Raw genomic sequence first — 25000 nt, 5'->3', positions numbered from 1 at the left:
ACGTAAAACTAGACAATACATTAGTCAATGAAATCGAAAAAATATATAACTGTCAGAACGGTGAGGACATCTAGGAAAAAATCTTATCACTCTTAGATCTAAATTTCCATATTTATGCGTTACAATCTGGACCTCAACAGTGACCAGTGTATAACTTAGAAACTCTCTAGAAAGACGACGTTTTGGGATTTCCGGAGGGTTTATCGGGGATTAACCGGATTTCCAGCCTTGAACACTGTTGTCAACAAGCTTAATCTCCAACGTGCATACGTAGCCTTTTTAGTGGGCGCCCTGAATTACATAAATACACAGTTTTAAGGTACGCATGCATACGAACATATAAACATATACAAAAGCATACATGTATGCATATATGCACACAAGGCCATGACAATGGGTAATGCTAAGATCGTCACCATGGATACAGGCAGCGAAAAAAACATTTGAAACAAACACACACACACACACACACACACACACACACACACACACACACACACACACACACACACTTTTGTAAATATAACTTCTATTGTACAGTGGTTGTGTAAAATACTGTATCAGTATTACGTTGATGATTAGATAGTGTGTGTGTGTGTGTGTGTGTGTGTGTGTGTGTGTGTGTGTGTGTGTGTGTGTGTGTGTGTGTGCGCGTTTATGCAAGTGAATACGTATATACACACTTGTGGGAATGCATTTACATACATGATCACACACACATTATGAAACACACACATGTATCTACATAAATAGACAAAAGTAGGTGGCCGACATCTACACACACACACGTGTACACATACACACAGACACACACACAAACATCAAGCGTCGGTTGTGATTCACGGAGCGTCTTTGATTACGTGGACAACAAACATCGACTTCCCGATACGCAAAATTATCAACGGTTTTAACGGTTTTGACGATTTTTTTTTTATTCAAATACTGACATTCAGAATTTACGCTCCGTATCTACAATTGCATCAACACCTTCCAAGTGACTGGAATAAACGTTTGGTTGGAAGAAAACGTAACCAAAGCCAAGGTCAACACAATGGAACACAAGCCAAAATCACGAATCAATAACAAAGTAGCTTGAAATTAAAACACTATTTCTCCCAGCCTAAACTACCCTACAACCCCAAACGAACTAAACCCGAACTTAATCTAGTTAGATTAACTAGGTTTAGAATGACTTAGATGGAATGCAAGTGCGTAAGTCAAATGCATTGGGACGGTGGGAAAGGGGGGAAAGGGGGATGGGGGAAGGGGGGGGTTAGTGCATGGCAAGACAGATCGATAAAGATATTGATCCGAACACGTGGAGTTCCGAGACGGACGACTTTCCTCTACAATGCGTCATCTTGGGCGTACATGTACGTACATGTGCGTATGCATGAAGGTATATTAAACAAAGATGTGCGTACATGTGCGTATGTATGAAGGTATATTAAACAAAGATTATAGAAGCCTGGTCGGGTTTTGATGAATTAAAATGCGAAGAGATCAAACAATGTACCTGCCAAGTCTTATTTTTTTTTTTTTTCTGTCCAAGTCTTAAGTAATTTCTACGATTTTCCTGCTGAAAATCTTACGCTTTTTCTCCGCATGCGATGTGTTTCTAATGTGTTTGTTTTAAACAATTTGAAATAGATTCCCCTTTTCAAGCGAGGCAGTATAAGCGCCACATAATGAAAAACAGTACTGTTAACGAGAACCTTTGTAAACAGTATTGTTTTTCATTGTGTGGTGTTCATGCTATGCCATGTGCTTACATTGTGTTTTCATTCTGCATCTATTTTGAAACAGGTAAATATTGCATGACAAAAAATATGTTTTTCTTGTGGTTTAATTACAGTTTTATACACAAACTTATGGTCTCTCAACGCAAAATCTTTTGGCAAAACACCACAGTAAGTTGAGAGGAATGTGTATGGAATACTGTCGCTTTCAATATGATTGTATCAAAGAAAAAATTGCACACACATGTGTATATGTGTATACATACATATATATATATATATATATATATATATATATATATATATATATTATATACATGAATATATGTTACCAATACTACCACACCACCACCAACGCGCCCCATAAAAGCAATGGGGCCTTTAACTTGTCCATATACATCGATAGTGTATCTAATATTGTCCATAGTGGGAAGAGTTAACATATCGCCACCGGACTGAGGGAGTTCTGCAGTTTTTAATTCTGTGGCTAACAAAGTAAATACAAAAAAAAAAAAAAAAAAAAAAAAAAAAAAAAAAAAAAAAATATATATATATATATATATATATATAATAGATACATTAACAAATGGCCATAAAAATAAATAAAACAAATAAGGACGCAAATAAACAAAAATAAAATAAAACCCTACCTAATAAAATAATAACAACAACAACAACAACAACAATAATAATAATAATAATAATAATAATAATGTCTTTCAGAGTTCAAAGATCACCAAGTCAACTACACCCACACCAAGACGGCTCTCCCTTTCTCCGAAGTGCCAAGACTCCCTTTGGCGAAGTGGAAGAACTCCACGAACTCCATCTTGAACCCACGACCTCGTCGAAGAACAGCGGGCAACCCGCGGAAGCGAGGAGTTGCGCGCGCAGCACACAATAACAAACAGTTCGATACATTGATCGCCTCGGCGCAGCTGGAGGGCGTCAAGTGGGTGCCTCTCCCCTTCCTTTCATCCCAAACACACACACATGCACACCGGCAAAAAAAAAAAGTGTTTTTATTTTAAGTATGTTTTTATTTTAAGTAGACGAGTTAATTAAAACCGACAAAGAAATAATATATATAAAATCTTCAAGCCTCACGTGAACTCCAAGCAAACACACACACACATATATATATACACACATCAAAATACCTATACATATAATATATATATATATATATATATATATATATATATATACATACATACATATATATGTGACATACCCACGCATACCATAAAGCACACGACATTACCCCGAGACAACAACCTCCACAGACTGAAGTAGGTCCGTTCCTCTAACTCTCGCCTGATTCACGGAAGACGACGACCACGACAACGACGCAGCATCAAGGGCGTGTGTGCGCGCGCGCGCGTTTCCGGTGGCTCCCCTAGGCGTCCTGAGGCGGGAGTCCCGGCTCTTCTCTTGTCTGAGCTCTTTAACTTGTCGAGAAAGAGATAGAGAGAAAAAAGAGCAGGAGTGAGAATGAAAGAAAAAGAAAAAAAGAGACAAAAGAGTGAGAGAACAAGAGCGATAGAGAGGGAGACAGAGAGAGACAGAGAGAGAGAGAGAGAGAGAGAGAGAGAGAGGAAGAGAGAGAGAGAGAGAAAGAGAGGGGGGAAGACAGGGAGCGAGAGAGAGAGAGGGAGAGATGGGTAGATAGAGAGACGGAGACAGAGAGAGAGGGAGAGAGAGAGAGGGGAAAGGAGACATGGATACAGAGAGAGAGGGGGGGAAGACAGGGATAGAGAGAGAGAGAGAGAGAGAGAGAGAAAGAGAGATATAGAGAGAAGGAGACAGAAACCTGGATGCACAGCTGTACCCACTAATACTTACAATATTGATCCTTCTCGCAAAAGACCAGACCAGATCAATGCGGTTCCACCGCTTAAAGACATAAACACAACTATGGGAGACTTGTCCGTCGAGGACAGATGCACCTCGCTCCCACGTCGGCACAGACACGCAATCACGCGAATTTTGGTCAGGCTTAATTACAAACAATCTCATGAAGAGACCTTTGGTCTGAAGGAAGCCTAAAAGAACCGCGACCCTATCAGAACTGGTCAGTTATTTTGATTGCAAGCAATAAAAGTGGAAAAAAATTGAGTGAAATATGACAAAAACTCCAAGGACAATAACGAAAATAAAGACAAAAATAACGACGAAAACAACGATTACGATATTTACGACTAAAGCAAACTCATCACCATCATTATCAAAAAAAAAAAAAAAAAAAAAAAAAAAAAAAAAAGTGACGACATCCAGGACTAAAACAACAACAACGGCGACCTCGAATCATTACTCAGTACCTAAAGGCTGAGTCAGAGGGTACGCACGCACGTTACTCATGTCTGCCCCGTTTCTTCTTTAATTCTGACTCACCGTCGCCAAACCAATGAGGAGAGGGAAAAAAAGGGGAGGCTGGTCAAGAAGAAGAAGAAGAAGAAGAAGAAAAAAAAAAAAAAAAAATTGACCACACCGACCACCTTAAATTTATCCCATTTCCGCTGAAAGAGATATGCTGATGCTAAGTTAGCGCTCGGCGCAAAGTTAACGCTCAGCGGTTTCTCGATACATTTCGGTTTCTCGATACATTTTTCTTTCATTTATTTTTATTCAGGCGCCTTCCATAGACTGTCTGCACTCGTTCTTGTGAAGGGTGTATTTTTTATCATTCATTTCTATAAAAATCATATAACAAAATAAAAAAAATAAAAAATTTAATTATACGTGTGTGTGTGTGTGTGTGTGTGTGTGTGCGTGTGTGTATATACATATGTGTGTCTATACATATGTGTGTCTGTGTATATATGTATATATATATATATATATATATATATGTATATATATAAATATGTATATATATATATATATAATATAAATATATGTATAAATATATATATAAATATATATGTATATATAAATATATATATATATATATATATCATGACTAACTTGGCATCTATACATACATACATATATAATATATATATAACTATATCTATATATATAAGACTAACTTGGCATCTATACATACATATATATATATATATATCTATATATATATATATGTGTGTGTGTGTGTGTGTGTGTGTGTGTGTGTGTGTGTGTGTGTGCGCGTGTGTAAGTGTACTCGTGTACTTACATTTACCTAATTATGAACAGAGCTATGATCGTAGAACCCCGTCTCTGCGCTTCCCTTGATCAAACTTGATTTTAGATAAATCCTTGCGTTTATCTAATTGTACTGTGCATGAAACGAGCAACACTCGTGGGATCCCGTCCTTTATTTTCAATATCCATACCTCATTCTAGATTCAAGTACGTGTGTGCGTGTACGCGTACATGAACGCGTTAGTGCATGTGTACACCTGTGTGTACACGTGTGTGCGTGTACGTGCCAGTTTACTAATATATGCACAAACACATCCAATCATCACCCCAGTCTTGTTCAAACCAACCGGCCAATTCGGTGTGTTTGGGAAAACACAAAACAAACATCATAAAACACGGGGAAGATAGACTAATGATGCACCAGTGTTTTCGTTGTTTTTTTTTCGAAATTCTGAGTGAGATTTTTGAGTGAGAGACTCAAAAATTCGCTCGATTTATACAGTAGGGTGTGTATGTATAAATAATAGTGACACACAAATATATAATGTACACACACACACACACAACACGACAAACAACAAATCACAACACAAAATACATAACGTATAAAGAAATCTAAAACTGAAATAACAACAAAACATCTCAAACATTCATTGCCTCACAAACACACTCATTATAAACATACAAACACCAATACCCAATACATATCAACCCACAAAACAAAACACAGATACTTTACCCATATTCACAACAAAACAATCTCACAAATCTTCAAAATAAACGAACAATGAAAAAAAAATCACAAAGAAAACGAGATCATTTCACAAAATCACTAGATGCGGTTCACAACTTTTCACTCACAACACAATCGTGTGTGTTGGCAACCACGCGGTTCTATGGCGCATGCGCGCGCGCGCGTAACAGCCACTCGTACACCGTCCCAGCCAACGGCCAGGTGAATACTGACAGACGCCTGGGCTGCTACACAGCCCCGCTCAGCCCCCGCCTACCCCCACCATCCCCAGCCCCCCTCCTCCTCCCAGCTGGACGTAAATCCCAGCCCGGATAGGCACGCCACTATATTTAAAGACTACACCAAGGAGTTTGTGTGTGTGTGTGTGTGTGTGTGTGTGTGTGTGTGTGTGTGTAAAGTATTACCACTGTAATCACCCTTAAAAACTGATATTGAACATTATTAAACAATACACACACTAAGAAAATATACAACCTGAGAGAGAGAGAGGGAGAGAGAGAGAGAGAGAGAGAGAGAGAGAGAGAGAGAGAGAGAGAGAGAGAGAGAGAGAGAGAGAGAGAGAGAGAGAGAGAGAGAGCGAGAGAGGAGAGAGAGAGATAGAATCCAAACGTGTATCACACATTTTCTCTTATATGGAAGCATTACAGTGTGTCTGTGTGCGCGTGGCTGCGTCATCAACCAGTAACCTCCCCGCAGGAGCCGATACCATCTTCAGCTGTCGTTTCTGACCCGACACACGAGTGACAAGACGAGGGTATTGCTGACACAAAAAATAAACAATAATAAAAAAAAAGTATATATAAATACAAAATGATAAAAAAAAAAAAAAAACACGGGCCTCAATCTTAGTCATTAGCCATTTTTTATTTGACAGGCGTCATTGTACTACTAATAATGTGTCTATATATATATATATATATATATATATATATATATATATATATATATATATATATATATATACTCGCGTGCGCGCACACATATATATGTATACACACTCACACATATTTCTATGCAGGACCTGACATTTTGCCAACAATCATATCACAAAAAATAAGTTCACACAAATAATAATGAATAAATAAAAATAAAACAACGACGACAGTACACCGTGGAGGCTTGGGTAACAAATTAATAATAAAAAAAAAAATATGCATAAATAACAATGATATGACCAGGCCTAAAGGTCATGTGTAGGTGTGCGTGTGTGTGTACGTGTGTGTGTACGTGTATGTGTGTGTGTGTGTGTGTGTGTGTGTGTGTGTGTGTGTGTGTGTCCAGTCATTTCTTATTCTTATTCTAAATCAGTTTTATTTCCTAAATTTGATTCATAAGACCTTCACCTTATAATTTTTCATTCTATTTCTATTTTCCTTTATTCTTACCCTATTGTCTTGTTCAAATCTATTAATTCTATTCAATTTCTTAATACCTTAATTTATATTTTTTCCAATTTTCCTTTTTTAATACTCCATTATTTCACTTTTCTTCCAAGATCCTAAACCACTTCAACGGAATAGAACCAGAATTCTGTTCACCATAACAAACCCTCTAAGTGCACCCCCGTAAGCGAAGGGGGGAGAGGGGGAGACAGAAAGGGTAGAGGTAGGGGGAAAGAAGGAGGGGGAGGGGGAGAGGAACGGATGGAAAGGGAGGGGGAGGGTAAGAGGAAGAGGGGGAGGGAGGAGAGGAACGGAGGGAGAGGGAGGGGGAGAGGAAGAGGGGAGGAAGGGAGAAAAAGATGGAGGAGGGGGAAAGGATGAGGGAGAGGAAGAGGGAGGAGGAGGAAAGGGAGGAGGTAGAGGGGGGAGGAAAGGGAGGAGGGAGAGGGGGAGGAGGGAGAGGGGGGAGGAGGGAGAGGGGGAGGAAGGGGAGGAGGGAGAGGGAGAGGAAGGGGAGGAGGGAGAGGGGGAGGAAAGGGTGGAGGGAGACTGGGAAGAGGGAGAGGGGTGAGAGGGAGGAGGGAGAGGGGGAGGAGGGAGAGGGGGAGGAGGGAGAGGGGGAGGGAGGAGGGAGAGGGGGGAGGAGAGAGAGGGGGAGGAAGGGGAGGAGGGAGAGGGAGAGGAAGGGGAGGAGGGAGAGGGGGAGGAAAGGGTGGAGGGAGACTGGGAAGAGGGAGAGGGGTGAGAGGGAGAGGGGGTGAGGGGGAGAGTGGGAGGAGGGAGAGGGAGAGAGGAGGGTGTTCGACATCCCCCATCACCTTTCTAGTACAGTTAGAACGAACTCTACAGTTCACATCGTCCCCGCCGCTAACGACCCCCGGCGACCTAACAAGCCAATTACACCCGGACACACGTTGTTCAGGAGGTCTCGAGTCCGGGACGGACTTAATCGCAACCACAGCATCCGGTAGCCGGTCAACAAGACCGGAACCTGTGCTACGTCCCCCCACCAACCTTCTATTCCCCCTCTCCCCCTCCCCCCGGGGCACGTGATCGGGGTGCGGGTCATATTACAAGTGATGACAGGAGACGCCAAAGAGTGATTATATATTACATAATATCATTATCATTATATCACTGTATATATTACTTATATGTGTTACATACACTGTACATAAACACATTACAAATAATACATACATGCGCTGTAAACCTTAAATTACATACAAATACATAATTTACATTAGCTATATAAAATTGTACTAACATGTACGTACACACACACACACGTATCACCATCTACAATCTTTAGTCCACTGCTAGACAAAGCCTCTCCCAAACGTGTCTCTCTCCCTCCCTCTCTCCGCTCCAGAATCCACACTCCTGCCTTCCTTGCTCGCCATGCTACCCCTGCCATCTTCCCTTTCTCTTCCTCTTGTTCATTTACTTCAATGCTTTTGTGATACACTTTGTTTCTGAGCCGTAAGTTTGCGGTGTTTTCGCTGTTTTTGGTGCCGTTGTTTAGTGCTGTGCAATCACTATGCCACCCAAAAACCACTCCAAATCAACGGATTATTCACATCAACGGACACCGTTAATGAGAGGTAGTACTGTATATATATATATATATATATATAGTTATATATATATATTATATATATATATATTATATATATATAATATATATATATATATATATATATATATATATATATACATGTATATATTACACCTAGACATGGTTAGCCAAGGCCTGACCACGGGTGGCTGGGTGCACATTGTTAGGTTAACGATAATTTGTGAGACGAAAAAACCCAAACTATGCGAAGAGGGAGGGAGGGAGGGGCGGGTGGGGGGAACGGGGGAGGACGGAAAGGATTGGATAACAACGCTGGGGTGGGCTGTGCTGGGATGGCCTGGACACACACACACACACACACACGTACACGCACACACACAAACACGTACACGCACAAAACGTACACGCGCGCGCACACACACACACACATATACACGCGCACACACAAACACGTACACGCACAAACGTACACGCGCGCGCACACACAAACACGTACACGCACAAACGTACACGCGCACACACAAACACATACACGCGCACACGCTCACGCACACATCTACACAAGCAAACACATACACATACACACATTAATACTGATAAAGGGACAACAGTAATACTATTTATGACAAAAATGATTATATAAAAAATCTAAATAATTATGATCCAGCCGTTGTTAATGTCAAAGCGTCAGTTACACCATTTTATTCAGCTGAGTTGCACGTAGGATAACACTGGGGCAACATGGTAATTTCACAGCTGAATAAAATCGCCTGGCGGCACTCAGAATGACAGGTCCAGTGCCATCCAGAAGGGAAGTTCATTGGCACTCAATGGCACTGGGTACAGAATCTCACTAGTCACTTTACATATATAAAATAATAATAATAATAAATAATAACGATAACTGAAGTCGGTATGGCGAGACACACTACAACACTAGTTCCTCACTAAACACTAAACCGTCACTAATTTCTTACTCATTTCTGGGAGAGGGATGGGGAGGGGGGGAGAGAATGCCAGTAGGGGTGATGATGGTACGGGCAGCGGGGGGAGGGGGGGAACAGGGAAGGCAGCTGCAAGAGGTTGGGGGAGAAAACCGCAAAGGTGAGGGGGATGGGTGAGGGGGGAAAAGAGGGAGAAAAAGGGGGAGGATGGGGAGAGAGAGGGAGAGAAAGAGAGGGGGAGGATGGGGAGGGGTGAGGGGAGTGGGAGGGGCAGGAGAAGGGAGGGGATAGGGTGAGCAGGAAGAGGAGGGGAAGAAGAGGGTGAGAGGGAGAGGGTCATGGGGAAAGGGGAGGTAGGGAAGGAGGGGGAGGGGGATGAGTGAGAGGAGGGGGAGAGTGGGAGGAGGGAGGAGAGTGAGAGGAGGGGAAGGGTGGGATGAGGGGGAGAGGGGGAGGGATAAGGGTCAGCTACAGAGGCCCTAAAACGCTCCCTTATCGAAAACCTAAAACCCTAAAAAAAGAAAATAATAATAATAACAATAAAAAATAGAATAAAATAAATAAATAAATAATAATAATAATAAATAAAATAAATAAATTATAAATAAAAAATCTTACCCTATAAACGAATAGAAACAACTACATAGGCTGTTAGTTTTCCAAACTAGTTCAAAATGAACAACTATTTAGGATAAGAACTTAGAAAATGGTATACAAGGAGGGAGGAACGGAGGAGGGAAGAGTGGAGGAGAGGATGTAGGAGATGACGAGGAGGGAGGATGGAGGATGGGTAGAGGATAGGATGTAGGAAACATGAGGAACAGGGGAAGAAGAGGAAGATGAAGAGGAAGAGAAAGAAGAGGGGAGGGGGAGGAGGAGAAAGAGGGAAGGTCGAGAAGGAGGGGAAGGAGGAGAAAGAGGGGAGGGGGAGAGGGAAGGATGAGGGGAAAGAGGAGGAGGAGGCGGAGAAAGAGAGCAGGAGGGGGAGGGGGAGGAAAAGGAGGAGGAGGAGGAGTGGTACGAGAGAAAGAAACAGAGGGAGAAGATGAGTGGGAAGGGGAGGAATGGGAAGGGAAGCAATGGGAGGGAGGGAATAGCGAGGGAGGGAATGGGAAGGGAAGTAATGGGAAGGGAGGGAAGGGAAGTAATGGGAAAGGAGGGAATGGGAAGGGAAGCAATGGGGAAGGAGGGAATGGGGAGGGAGGGAATGGGAAGGGAGGCAATGGGAAGGGAGGGAATAGGAAGGGAAGCAATGGGGAAGGAGGGACTGGGGAGGGAGGGAGGGAATGGGATGGGAAGCAATGGGGGAGGAAATATTGGGGAGGAAAGGAATAGGAATGGAAGGCATGGGGAGGGGAGAGAGGGGAGTGGAAGGGGGGAAAGGGGACGGGGAGGGGAGGAAAGGGTGAAGTAACTGGAGACTTCTGAAAGATATATGGGATGCGGAAGTCTTGGGGGGAGGTGGGGGAGTGGGGGAGGATGTGGGGGAATGGGAGTAGAAGACTCTGGGGTTACGGAAAGGGTGAAGGGGCGTGATGGATATCGTAGGCAAGGTCAGACTGGGTGAGAGAGAGAGAGAGATAGGGAGGGAGAGAGAGACAGAGGGAGAGAGAGAGAGAGAGAGAGAGAGAGAGAGAGGGAGGGAGAGAGAGACAGAGGGAGAGATAGGGAGGGAGAGAGAGAGAGAAGGAGAGAGAGGGAGAGAGAGAGAGAGAGAGAGAGAGAGAGAGAGAGAGAGAGAGAGAGAGAGAGAGAGAGAGAGAGGTAACAATGACAAGACCTAAATATTTCTTATTCATTTTATTAATTTTTATTCATTGGGTAACGGGCAACATGGATCCTTCCCCTTAGGTCGGAGGGCGAAATAAAATATAATAAATAAATAAATCAAATAAATAAATAAAATGCCTCTAACAAATTTATTTATATAAAGCTTTTAGGAGGCCATAGTCAGGTCAGAGGGATTTACTTTTTTTTTTTTTTCATTTATACCTACTCACTGGCCAGGTTGATGAGCACACAAGCTATGTACCAAGCTTTGCATGTTTCGTGCAAACAATGGGTCTGGTATTTTTTTCCCCTCACTTTGATCGTTATGTCAGCGCTACTGGGCAGTTCGGCGGAAATAATAATAATAATTAATAATAATAATAATAATAATAATAATAATAATAATAATAATTGATAATAATAATATAATAAATAAATAAATAAAGGAATTTCGCCGGTTTTTATATTATTTTGATTTCGGGTTTTCCAACGTCAGCAGGCCAATGACCCAATGAATAATAATAATAAAAATACTCTGACCTAACCTAGTTAGGAAAGCAAAACAGGAACAACTGCTGGGAGAGCAAGGAAATTCACACACACGTACACACACACACACACAAACGTACACACGTACACACACACACACACGTACACACACTCACACACACACACACACACGTACACACACACACACACACACACACACACAAACACACAAGTACACACTAGTCCATCGGAAACCCACTCACATCGACCCCACCCCAAGCCTAAATTAAAAAAAAATAATAATAAAAAATATACGAAAAAAATATGAAAGATAAATGAAACTTGGGAATCAAAACAAAATAAGAAGGAAGCGGATGGGCGGCGGTGCGAGGATTTAATGAAAGAGGAGGAGGAGATGGAGGAGGATGGAGGAGGAGAGAGGATGGAGGAGGATGGAGGACGGCAGAATCAAAGAGAGTCGGGGGTACGTGAGGTTGAGGAGAGAACTGAGGGAGGGAAGTGGAGAAGGGAGAGATGGGGAGAGGAGAGAGCGAGGTAGGGAGGGAGAAAATTTGAGGGGGAAGGAGAGGTGGGGAGGAAAGAAGGGAGAAAGTGAGAGCGGGAAGGAAGAAAGGAGACAGAGGGAAGGAGGAAAGGAGAGAGGGCAGACGAGAAAGAGAGAGAAAGAGAGAGAGAGAGAGAGAGAGAGAGAGAGAGAGAGAGAGAGGTAGAGAAGCAGGAAAGAAGAGAGGGCAGACGAGAGAGAGAGGTGGGGAAGGAGAAAAGGGAGAGGGAGAGAGAGAGAGAGAGAGAGAGAGAGAGAGAGAGAGAGAGAGAGAGAGAGAGAGAGAGAGAGAGAGAGAGAGAGAGAGAGAGAGAGAGAGAGAGAGGGGGGGGAGAAAAATGAAGAAAGGAAGATGAAGGGGAGGCGGGGAGGGAGGGTGAGAAAAGAAGGAAGGGGAAGGGGGAAGGAGGGAGGAAGAACGAGGAAGATAAGAAAGGGGAGTGGAGGGAGGAAGCGGGGAGTGTCCAGAGAGTCCCGAGGGAGTCTTAGGGACTCCGGATTGGGAGTCTGACCACTGCGGCGTACTAAGCCATCACAACAAAGATCGCGTAGACCCTGCTCACATGATCGATCCCCAGCCATTGTTGATTAGCTTGTTTTTTATCTTATAACAATCACGTGCCCGTCATCATCACGTGATTCCACGTTAGCCTTCATCACGTACTTTGGAGGCCACACACACACACACAGTTGGTAGAACGATGAACTACTAGCATGGTGGTGCGCGTAGTGCTTGGTTCGAATCCTGCCCAGGGCCGAAATTAATTTCGGTACAGCTGCGCTTCGGGTCGTTACTCTGACTCTCGTGGGCGGGGAGTTGGGGGTGTGTGTGTGTGTGAAAGGTCATAGCATTACCCATAGATCGGACCTACGAGCTCTGAGCTCTCTTCCAGGAGGGAAATAGCTGTCGATCACGAGTCGAACACGTGATCCAAAGACCAAGTGAATACACACACACACACACACACACACACACACACACACTCGCGCACTCACTTTCCGACCACTGTAAGTATTTCATCTCTCGAAAAGTAAAAATAAATAAATAAATAAATAATACTAAATAAAAATATTTGTAACCAATCCCCTCTTCCTACTAAAAATAAGTAAATAAATATAAAATAAAACAAATTAATAAGGAAAATATCAACAGACAAACATAAGAAAGAAACGTGTATGCTACGTACACAGACATACACACATACACACACACACACACACACACACACACACACACACACACACACACACACACGCACTCACTTTTTCTTAACATTTCCACTTTTGCTTTCCCACGGAGCGCATCCTTATGGCGTGCAACCTCAACAACCCCCTCCCCGTCCACCTCCCCTTCCTCCTCCTCCTCCTCTCCACCTCCCCTTCCTCCTCCTCCTCTCCACCTCCCCTTCCTCCTCCTCTTCCTCTTCCTCCTCCTCTCCCCTTTCCCCCTTCCCTCTATCTCTGTCTTTATGACTGTGTGTGAGAGTTTACCTGATCTACCTGATTGTATTTACCTAATTGTCGTTTACAGGAAAGGAACAACACTCGTGGAGTCTCGTCTCCTAATCTTCAATTATCATACCTAGCTTCACACACTGCGTGTGTGTGTGTGTGTGTGTGTTTGTGTGTGTGTGCGCGCGCGCGTGTACTACTCAACATTGCAAAAAATAAAAAAAAAATAAATAAAAAATAAAATAATAGATAAAATAGTCACACACCCCCACCTTACTGTTTTGAAACAATTCCTTCAAGAAATTTTCATTTCTGGAAGAGCAACGACTCCACGACCCCGAAGACTCGGAAGAACTATAATGCATAATTATGCTTCCTAACTAACCCAATGAAGTCCTGGATTTAAGTGGTCACTACAAACTAATTGGTCTTTAAAACGAGTTAGTGTTTTTCCGCTTTCTCACGATAAGTCTTAACCTTCTTCCTCCGGAAAGAGAGAGAGAGAGAGAGAGAGAGAGAGAGAGAGAGAGAGAGAGAGAGAGAGAGAGAGAGAGAGAGAGAGAGAGTGAGAGATGGAGAGAGAGAGAGAGAGAGAGGAGAGAGAGAGAGAGAGAGAGAGAGAGAGAGAGAGAGAGAGAGAGAGAGAGAGAGAGAGAGAGAGAGAGAGAGAGAGAGAGAGAGAGAGAGAGAGAGAGAGAGAGAGAGAGAGACTACAAATCACAAAACAGAAAAAACGTACTAGACTGACATTTCAAAATGCACACGATTTACAACACATTAACATGCAAAGCAAAGTTTTACAAATTTTACAGTTTCACTATTGAGTATATCATTTCCATTCAAGACTTGTCCCTTTTCCTGGCTGCCGATTTCATTCAGTCGTGGGGGGGGACTTCCCCTCCAGTTCGCCCCTCCCCCCATTCCATGGAGTTAACCTTCCTCGCCCCTCCCCCATTCCATGGAGTTAACCTTCCTCCCCCCCCGTTCCGTGGAGTTAACCTTCCTTCCCCCCCCCCATTTTCGTTGTCATTGTGGAGGTACGAGTTAGAAAACGATCCTAAGGGGACAAACTATTCTCGAGTGTTACTCAAGAAAAGGAAGAGGAAGAGGAAGAGGAGGAGAAGAAGGGAGCGTGGTGAACAAGGAATTGGTGGATGTGTTGGTGGATGTGGTGGAGTTGGTAAAGGTGGAGGACTTGGTGGGAGTGCAGAAGTTGATGGAGGTTGAAGTGGAGTTGGTGGAAGTGGAGGAGTAGGTGGAGGTAGAGGTGGAGTAGGTAAAGGCGGAGGTGGGGGAATAGGTGAAGATAGAGAAGTTGGTGGAAATGGAGATGGAGGTTTGAGTAAGTGGAGTTGGAGTTGGGGAAATCCACCCTTGCCACGTGCCACCCATACTCCCCCCCCTTCCCCGTCCAATGGCGATCCCTCCCCGTCCACGTCGTCCTTAAACGGCTTCCGTCTCTTCCGACGCACCTGTCAATGACGTAACGCAACACACAACGTAACACAACACCGTGACACGCTGGAGACCCTATTGGCACTCTCTTCTCGTTACGAGAGGGAGGGAGGGAGGGAGGGAGGGAGGGAGAGAGAGAGAGAGCGAGAGAGAGAGGAAGAGAGGGGAGGGGGAGAGAGGTAGGGAGGGAGGAAGGGAGTGAGAAGGAGGGAGGGGGAGAGAGGGAGGGAGGAGGGAGAGAGGGGAGAGAGGGAGGGAGGGGGAGAGAGGGGGAGGGGGAGAGAGGGGTGGAGAGGGGGAGAGAGGGGTGGTGAGGGGGAGAGAGGGGAAAAAAGGGAGAGGGGAGAGAGGAAGAAAGGGAGGGAGAGATACAGAGGGAGAGAGAGACAGTGACAGAGAGAGAGGCGGAGTTATTTTATGGCCCAATATTATCAACAACTGTCTGTACTAATAACAGGTTTGTTACTTAATAAATGTGTACTGGACCTTGCAACGCAACTGGGAATGTGTGGAACAAGCTTCTGGTTCTAATATCGCCCACCCACCCAAAAAAAAAAAAAAAAAAAAAAAAAAAAAAAAAATAATAATAATAATAATAATAAAATAAGATTAGATAAAATAAAAATAAATAAAATGCAACCAAATGTAAATTAAATAGAATAAATCAATACATACATTAAATGGAAAACAAGGAAGATTAAAATAGATATGTCATTAAATAATATAATCACATGTCTTATACAATAACAATATAAAAAATAAATAAAATACAATACAATATAAATAAAAGAGAATATATTGATACATTAAATGGAAAATATAAATCTATAAAATATGTTAATAAATAATAATATAATCACGTGTCTTGTACACTAATAATAATAATAATAATAATAATAATAATACATTTCTTATACAACAACAATAACAATAGTATAAACAACAAAAATAATTAAAAAAAATATATATCAAACAAAAATACAAAATAAATTGAGGACAATTCTTGTCGCCAAAACACTTCAATTCACACTGTGAGGGTCAGTTATCTTAAGAAGCGGTTAGATACAACTTTATGTATGGGGATGACAGGTGATAATAGACATGGAACTTCCTAGTGTAGGCCTTACGGTCTCTTGCAGTCTCATTCTTATGTACAGTCATACGTCCTACTCGACCGTACGCACTCGTTGCCATGGCAACGGGGTGCCACTATTTTTATTATGGTTGTCGTCAGGGAATCCTTTTCATCTCTGTGTCCACCCCCCTCCTCTTTCCCCCCTTCCTCATCATCATCAGCGAAGGGATTCGATGAAGAATCGAACCCGGGACTATGAACACTCCGTCCCTGCCACGCCCCCTGGCAGATGCGGAGCGCTTCAAACAACAACGACAACAACAATAACGACAACAACAACAACGGGTTTTTTGGCAGCTGCAATCCGCTCACTCGAGGCTGGTGCTACTACGCAAAAGAGTAAAAAAAATAAAAAATAAAAAAATAAAAATAAAATAAAAATAAAGAGATGCATAAATAAATCAATAAACCAAAAGATAAAAAATATATGAATAAATAAATACACCATAATCTAAAAAATATAAATTACAAAATAAATGAATAGAGATAATGAAAAAGTAAATATAAACAAACAAGAAATAAATCAAATAAATCAATTATACACAAATTAATAAAATATATAAAACTAAAATTAAACAATGAAAAAAAAAACAAGGAAATAATTAAATTGCAGGTAATTACAAGGAAACGCCCCGTTGTTCCAGTACACAATTATTAATTTATCCATTTTATTCTGGCTAAGGTCAAACGATTCCATTCAGCTGAAACTAAATATTTTCCTCAGAGGATGAATCCCATCAAAGAGACTTTACTTGATCTGCCGTCAGGCGATTTTATTACCCAGTGGGGGGGAAGGGGAGGGGGAAAGATCCCAATACGTAGTTAAGGTTTAACGGCACAAACTCCCCCCTATCGGAAGGCTAGGACGGTGCCCCTCACAGAGGACTTTGGTAGCATGGAATTTAATGAATCATGCCCTTGGTTCAACTCCGCCGGTGGCAGGATTCGAGCCGCCATCCCCTCGACCTTCGCCGCAAGCTAAGAACGAGATTAATTCGCTAAACTGGTTTAACATAAACCCCTTCAGCTCCAAGGTTGACTTTATTATTCATATTTATTTATATTTTCATTTATTTATCGTTTATGTCGTTTTAAAATCGGGTTTATTTGGGTTAAGGTCCGACGATTTGTTTCAGCTAAGGCCCTTTTGTCTGCAGGAACCAACGCTTCTGTGCTCAGAGACAATACAGCACTGAAGAGAATGTTGCGTGGGCCTGGGCCGTAGGGATTACTAGTGATGGTTATAGACAAAGATTTTACTTGCATAAAACCGTGTGCAAGCGACCTCACACACACACACACACACACACACACGTTAGTTCATGTACACATGTACCAGATGAAGAGCTCACACGTTAGAAGGCGCTTAGCTACAAATTAAACCTTCGCCTTTGCCCGATGTGCTCGGAGAGCCAGTATAAGTGGTAACGACTTACACGACAACATACAAACACATACATACACACACACACATATATATACTGTACATACATACACACACACACACACACACACACATATGCACATACACACACACACACACACATATGCACATACACACATACACACGCACACACACAAAGTCTGTGACCTTCAGTCAGCCTGGAAGTGATTGAACGACTCCTGAAGGGGGAGAGAGGAAGTGTGTGGGGGAAAAAGGAGGGGGGAAGGGGAGAGGGGGGCAGGAAGAACATCAGGAGAGGTGCAGGAATGCGAGTGATGACGATGGGGGGGATTGGGGAGAAGAAGGTACTGGGGAGAAGGACATACGAAGGGGGGAGGAGGAGGAAAGGAGTGTGGGGGGAGAGGTAATGTAACGTGGGGTGAGAAGGGAAGGGAATGACACTGGGGGGAGGGGTGCAAAGGGACATGGCAGGATGAGGGGGGGAAGGGAATGGGAAGAAGAAGGGAGAAGGGAATGGGGAGAAGAGGGGAGAAGGGGTAAATGACAGGGGGAGGGGGGAAAGAGGGGAAGGGATATGAGGTGAGGGGAAAAGAGGGGAATGGGAGGTGATAATGTTGGGGGGAAATGAGGGGAAAAGGCCAAGAAAGAGGGGAAAAAAGAGAGAGAGAGAGAGAGAGAGAGAGAGAGAGAGAGAGAGAGAGAGAGAGAGAGAGAGATAGAGAGGAAAAGATAGAAAAGACGAAAGAGAAGACATTGAACAGAGATATACGAAAAGGAACACTAATTGAGGGAAACGAAGAAGAGGTAAGAAGATCTGGGAACACAGACATGAACAACTGTGCAGCTGCACGACTTTGGCCCACCGTGAAGCTGTGCATGGCGCTGCTGTTCCGGCACAGCTGTCGCCAGGGAGTCGATCCTCTCCCACCCCCTGCCCCATCTTCAGTCAAGTACACAAATCCTATGAAAAGGCGCACAAACACACACACACATAAACGCACACACACACACACACACACACACACACACACACACACAATCACGACTACAGATTCGAGATCAAACCCAATCCAGGGTTTAAAAATACGTCACAATCTTGCAAACCGTTACTGTCCCCCTTGGAAAGGTCAGAGTATGATATGTCTGAGCTAAGAACTCTTGGTCGGGAGGGTAGCAACTGCCGGCCACAAGTCCAGCACATGATCCACGACCATAGTGAATCACTTACAAAGTACATGGGTGTAACATCTACGTATTTTCACTGTGTGCGTGTTTGAGAAGGTGGATTAGGTAGGATAAAAATAATAAAAGAAATAAAATAAGAATAAAATTCTAAAGGATAAGTTTGTTATTACTAAAAAAATAAAACAAATTAATGAATAAAGACAGCTTTGCAAACGGGTATAGAAAAGATCGACAGCTGTCCCAGGCGGTAGCAACTAGACAGCCGGTCCTGTTCACCCCGCAGAACTCTTCCCGGGAGAACAATGCACACCAAACACTTGAAGTGGGACTCGACGCGTGTGAGACAAGGACGACACTGGGAGGAAGAGGGGGAGGAGGAGGAGGATGAGAGGGGTCGAGGAAGAGGGGGGTGGAGGATAGGAGAGTGGAGTATGAGGGAGGGTGGAGGAGGACGAGATGGAAGTGGACTAGAAGGGGTGGAGGAGGACGAAGGGGGGTGGAGGAAGAGGACGAAGGAGATGGAGGAGGAAGACGAAGGGGATGGAGGAGGAGCAGGGAGAAGGAAGAGGAGGAGGAAGAGGAGGATGGTGGAGAAGGATGACAGGGGATGAGAACGATAGAGAGGTGGAGCAGGAAGAGGGGTAGGAGGAAGAGGGGGAGAAGGACGAAGTTGGGGAGGAGGAGGAGGAGGACGAAGAGGGTGGAGGAGGAGGAGGAGAGAGGATAGCAAACCAAGGCAAACAAGATTAAACAAAGAAAAAAGTTAAGAGGATTGTCTAGGGACTGGATTTGATCAGCTGTTTTTTGTTTACATACAAAATGACCCACGATTATCAAAAGTGTGACCGAGCGTGCTAACCACCGGACCACTCCACACCCCAAGAGAAGAGCCCTATACTAAGGCCCCTAGAAGGAAGGCAACAAGGAAGTCCACTAGGTTTTACCCGATAACGAAGGACGCTGGCCTTATAAGTAAGGACGCAATATGGTCATTTAGGAATGCCTTACCGGTCTTGGATGGGGCTTAGGGAAGTAAGTCCGCCGGGAAGGCCGACCTTATGGAATCTCATTACGGAGGACCTTCCTACGATACGAAGGACACTTAAGGTCACTGGCCAGACAGGCACGCAGGAATGGTAGTCCACCGCGGAAGGCCTTCCCTGGCTGCGAAGGACACTGAAGAACGATGGCTACATAACGGTGGCCGGGACAGAATACTCGAGGCCACGAAGAAGGACCACGAAGAAGGACACCATGGAAGGCCTACTACTGGACCACTGAGGGATAGATAATGAGAGAGAGGGAAAGAGAGAGATAGAGGGAGAGGGAAAAAGAGAGAAACGGTTAGACCACTTTATGGATGGGGATGACAGGTGGTCATGGACATGGAACTGCCTAGTGTAGGCCTCATGGTCTCTTGCAGTCTCCTTCATTCTTATGTTCTTATGAGAGAGAGAGAGAGAGAGAGAGAGAGAGAGAGAGAGAGAGAGAGAGAGAGAGAGAGAGAGAGAGAGGGGGGGAAAGAGGGGGAAATGGGGGAGAAAGGGGGGTGAAGGGTGAAGGGGGGGTTAGAGCAGTGATGAGGTTTCGTGGTTTCCTCCCCTTCGTCCCCTCCCACCCCCTCCTCACTCCACAACTCCATAATGCACTCCGCCGCACTCCACACCTCCATTCCCTTCCTCTTGACACTCCCTCCCACTCCTTCAGTGCCGTCATGTGATTTTATTACAAAAATAAAAGGCTCGATTCTGTATAGCCATCAGTGACTGCCACCCACCCACGTGTCCAGGCTATCCGAACACAGAGGGTATAGGTGACATCCTCAACAGGTAATAATCACCTTTTGCCGTCAACCAAGCCACCTTGATCTTACGTACTAGGACAGCCAAAATGTTAAGGGTCCTTATATATTTGATTCTGGCTAAAGCATTGCGATTTTATTCAGCTACAGGAAGAAGACCCGGGAATATTTGTTAGAGACATTTATTCAATAAATCAATTAATAAATTAAAACCGAAAATGATAATTTAATTTTAGGTGGAAAAAACAAACTAATCTATGGACCCTCTATTTCCCCAATAAAGGAGTAGAGTTACGAGTTTCCGACGTGACGTTATTAATCCGTGTGACGTGGCGTCACTATCAGACGTGACGTCACTATTAGACGTGACGTCATTGGTACTGATGTGACGTCACATATAAGATGACAAATTACTCCTGTCATATCACTCATACCAATGTGACTTCATGGGACGTCCTATGACGTCAGATGTCAGTATGACGTCACACGTGCTGCCATGATGTCAAAGACGTCACAAGCGTCACCATGACGTCACTGATGCCTACGTAAAGTCATTCGGACTGATCACGGGTAGATTGGAAACCCTAATCACCTGATCAGTATCTGGATCCAATCATTAAGGTTCGTCGTTTTGTGAGAGGGAGTGGGAGGGAGTGGGAGGGATGGGAGGAGGGGTAGGTGGGAGAACGAGAAGGAAGGAAGGGGAAGGTGGGAGGTAGTAGTTAAGAGGGAGGGGAGGGGAAGGAGGGAGTAAGGGGAGGGGAAGGTGTGAGGGAGGGGAATGTGGGAGGGAGTGGGGAAGAGGGAGGGGAGGGGAAGGTGGAAGGGAGTGGGAATGAGGGAGGAGAGGGGAAGGTGGGAGGGAGTGGGAGGGAGGAAGGGGAGGAGCTTTTTGTGCCTTCTTTGTCTTCGCCAGCTGGGTACTTGTTGGGGGGGGAGGCTGAGCGGTGGAGGAGGTGGGAGGTGAGGAGGAGGGGGCCGTGGTGGACGGAAGGTGGAGGAGGAGGAAGAGGAAGAGAAAGAGGCGGACGAGGGAGAAAAGGAAAAGGAGGAGGAAGAAGAGGAAGAGAAGTAGAAAGAGGTGAAAGAGGAAGAAAAGGAAAAGGGGTAGGAAGAGAAGGAAGAACAGAAAGAAAAGGAGGGTGAGGAAGAAAGTGGAAAAAGATGGAGAAAACGAAGAATGAAAGAGAAGAGGAAGGAGGGAGGGGAGGAGGGGAGGGAAAACGAAAGGAGCGGCAAGGGGAGGGAGAAGAAAAGGGATCAGAGGGAAAGGGAATGGGGACGGAAGGGGAATGAATGGGAAGTTGGGGGGAAGGTAATGACAGTTATAATGATAAATGGGGGTAATGACAAAAATACCCCCCCACACACACACACAAGGTCGGACTGGTCTACTAACATCCTTATATATACGAAAGGGGGGAGAGATGGGGGAGGAGATGGGAGGAGGGGAGAGGGGTAGGGTGAGATAGGGAGGAGGGGCAGATGGGGAGAAAGGTGAGATGGGGAGGAGGGGGAGATGGGGAGGAGGGGGAGAGGTGATATGGGGAGGAGAGGGAGATTGGGGAGGAGGAGGAGAGGGGGCAAGGGAGGAGAAGGGGAAAGGGGACGCACTTCCCGCTAAACTACTCGCAAGTACCATACCGAACACCCAAGACTAGAGATCCCCCCAATTCCTTATCCCCCAATCACCCCAGGTAAGGAATCTAGGCATGTTATGATGCGGCTACCCCCTATACAAAGGGGAAAACTGTGGACATTAGCTCTGTATTAAATGTGAATTGGAGATGAAGGAGAGAAAGAGATAGAGATAGAGATAGAGATAGAGAAAGAGAGAGAGAGAGGGAGAGAGAGAGGAAATACTCTCTAAAGAGTCAACCGGAATAAAAATGGCGGCAGCGGAAGAGGAGGGGAGGGCGGAAACTAAGGAGGAGGACGAGGAGGAGGAGGAGGATCGACGGAGCGAGACGACTCGTGGTGTGAGCGGATGCAGGAAGGAAGAGGGACGCGGTGATTGGTGGAATTGGAACACGTACGCTTACACATATATACATATATATATATATATATATATATATATATATATATATATATATATATATATATATATTATATATTACATATATATATCTTTTTCCCACTGATACAATTTTCTTTACAAAAGAATAAATACACGAAAAAAATATAATAAATTAAAATCGAGCCTTCATGATACAAAGACACATGTACGACAACTCTACATGAGTCAGTTTATTATGTCCCTGACTGCACCACGCGACACAAGCTTCGGCGCCTACAGCCGAAGCCGCCACCTCTACCCTCCGTGCTTGGATAGCCTGGGCAAGTGACAATCACCGGTAGCCGTTGGGATAAAACCCGAGTCTCTGAAGTCAGAGTCGAGTTCAGAGATGACCGCGCCACAGCGGTGTACTGTGCGTGTTTAGAGAGAGAGAGAGAGAGAGAGAAAGAGAGAGAGAGAGAGAGAGAGAGAGAGAGAGAGAGCGTAGAGAACAGGGAGGATGCGTGGGTGAAGGGAGGGAAGATGGAGTAGGGAGGAAGGAACAGGGAGGAAGGAACAGGGAGGAGGGAAGGAGGAGGGGAGGAGGAGGGAAGAGGGAGGAGGAAAGTAGGAAGGAGGGAAGGAGGAATGGAAGGATGGGGAGAGGATATGGAGGAAGGAAGAGGGAGGAGAGAGGGAAGAGAGACAATGGAAGAGAGGAAGGAAGAGAGAGGAACGAGAGAAGAGGACGGAGGGAGTAAGGAAGAGGAAGGAGGAAAGAGGGAGGAGAGAAGAGGGAGGAGGGAAGAAGGAAGGAGGAAAGAAGGAAGGAGGAAAGAGAGAGTATAGAGGGAAGAGGAAGGAGCGAGTAAGGAAGAGGGAGGAGGAAAGAGGGAGGAGGGAAGATGGAGAAAAGAGGAAAGAGAGAAGAAGGAGGTGAAGAGGAAGGAGCGAGTAAGGAAGACGGAGAGGGGAAGAGGGAGAAAAGAGAGAGGAAAGGGGTGAAGAGGAAGGAGCGAGTAAGGAAGAGGGAGGAGGAAAGAGGGAGGAGGGAAGAGGGAGGAGGAAAGAGGGAGGAGGGAAGAGGGAAGAAGGTAAGTGTAGGGGGGTACAGGAGATGGAGGAATGGGGGGAGGGTAGAGGGGGGGGGCGGAAATGCCTTCCTTGCGTTCCTCTACAAAAATACCCTCACTCACTCTTATCACTTCCGTACGCAATTCTCATTACGCAAGAGAGAGACAGTGAGAGAGAATTGTCAACCTACGCTACTAACTCCATTTTGTTTATTCTGTCCGTCAAGAAGCGATTTCATCCAACTAACCATTTTAAGAAACGGTTAGACAACTTCATGGATGGGGATGACAGGTGGTCATGGACATGGCACTACCTAGTGTAGGCCTTATGGTCTCTTGCAGTCTCCTTCATTCTTATGTTCTTATGTAAAGAGCTGAGGGGGGAGGGGGGACGTCTAGGAACCCAATGGGTTGAACAAATGTTCTTCATTTGTTCTCTTTAGACAAGGATAAGTCGTACAAACGAATAACATCTCTTGGAGTCAGCCAGAATAAAATATATAAGTACGTCACACTGCTGGCAGCCTCTATTTCCAACACCCGTGACGTGACAACAATGGTACCACGTGCGCACGTGCGCGCATGCCAAGGACGTAACGGCAACAATTTCCGTTAGAAAATTCGAATTCAAATTGAAAACGACACACTCGGCTTCCGTTAGGATTTTTTAAAGTTCAAATCGATTTAGTGTTCCCGCCTTTTTTTTTTTTGTCTCAAACCTACAGGTCGGCAGGCGATTTTATTCAACTTCCTTCCAGGTTTTAACTAATATACATCTGAGTTACAATTCAAATAATACACTAAACTAGTTCCTTAACCCTGTTGATTATATCACCCCTCTAAGTGAGCGAGGGTAGGGGATTTAGCTGAACTAAATCTCTTGGTGTCTTGGACTACCTCATCCTGTCTGTAGGGGGTACCGAGATCGGAAAATGTTAGGGAATTAACTTTCATGGACAGAGCATAGTTGTGTAACCACAACAGTAACTTCAATGATAACTAGGTTAACTGGGTTATGACTCAACAACTCCATGAATTGGATTAACTATCGCAATAGTGACCACCCAGCCGTGACCTGTGACAGAGACAATGGCGGCAGTGACTCGACCAAATTCAATACCAACTCTCGAAGAAGCCGGAACACACA

The 25000-nt window shown here is 44.4% G+C and overlaps 1 protein-coding gene across 8 annotated transcripts in view; it reads right to left on the bottom strand.

Annotated features, from left to right (window-relative positions):
• LOC143033284 (uncharacterized) overlaps positions 1–25000 on the bottom strand; it is a 411149-nt gene that overhangs the window by 220267 nt on the left and 165882 nt on the right. The window contains exon 1 of one of the 8 annotated variants that reach the window (XM_076198546.1): positions 5727–5811. The exons of the other annotated variants lie outside the window; for them this stretch is intronic. The gene's annotated coding sequence lies outside the window, so the exon portion shown is untranslated. Of the gene's footprint in view, positions 1–5726; positions 5812–25000 lie in introns of those variants that run through there. 8 annotated transcript variants of the gene reach the window in all.

The sequence above is a fragment of the Oratosquilla oratoria genome, chromosome 15, assembly GCF_046742065.1.
Source record: "Oratosquilla oratoria isolate Oo_2021 chromosome 15, ASM4674206v1, whole genome shotgun sequence".
In the NCBI taxonomy this organism is placed as follows: Eukaryota; Metazoa; Arthropoda; class Malacostraca; order Stomatopoda; family Squillidae; genus Oratosquilla; species Oratosquilla oratoria.
Note: the sequence above shows the minus strand (reverse complement) of the source record. Positions and strands in the feature narration are given on the sequence as shown.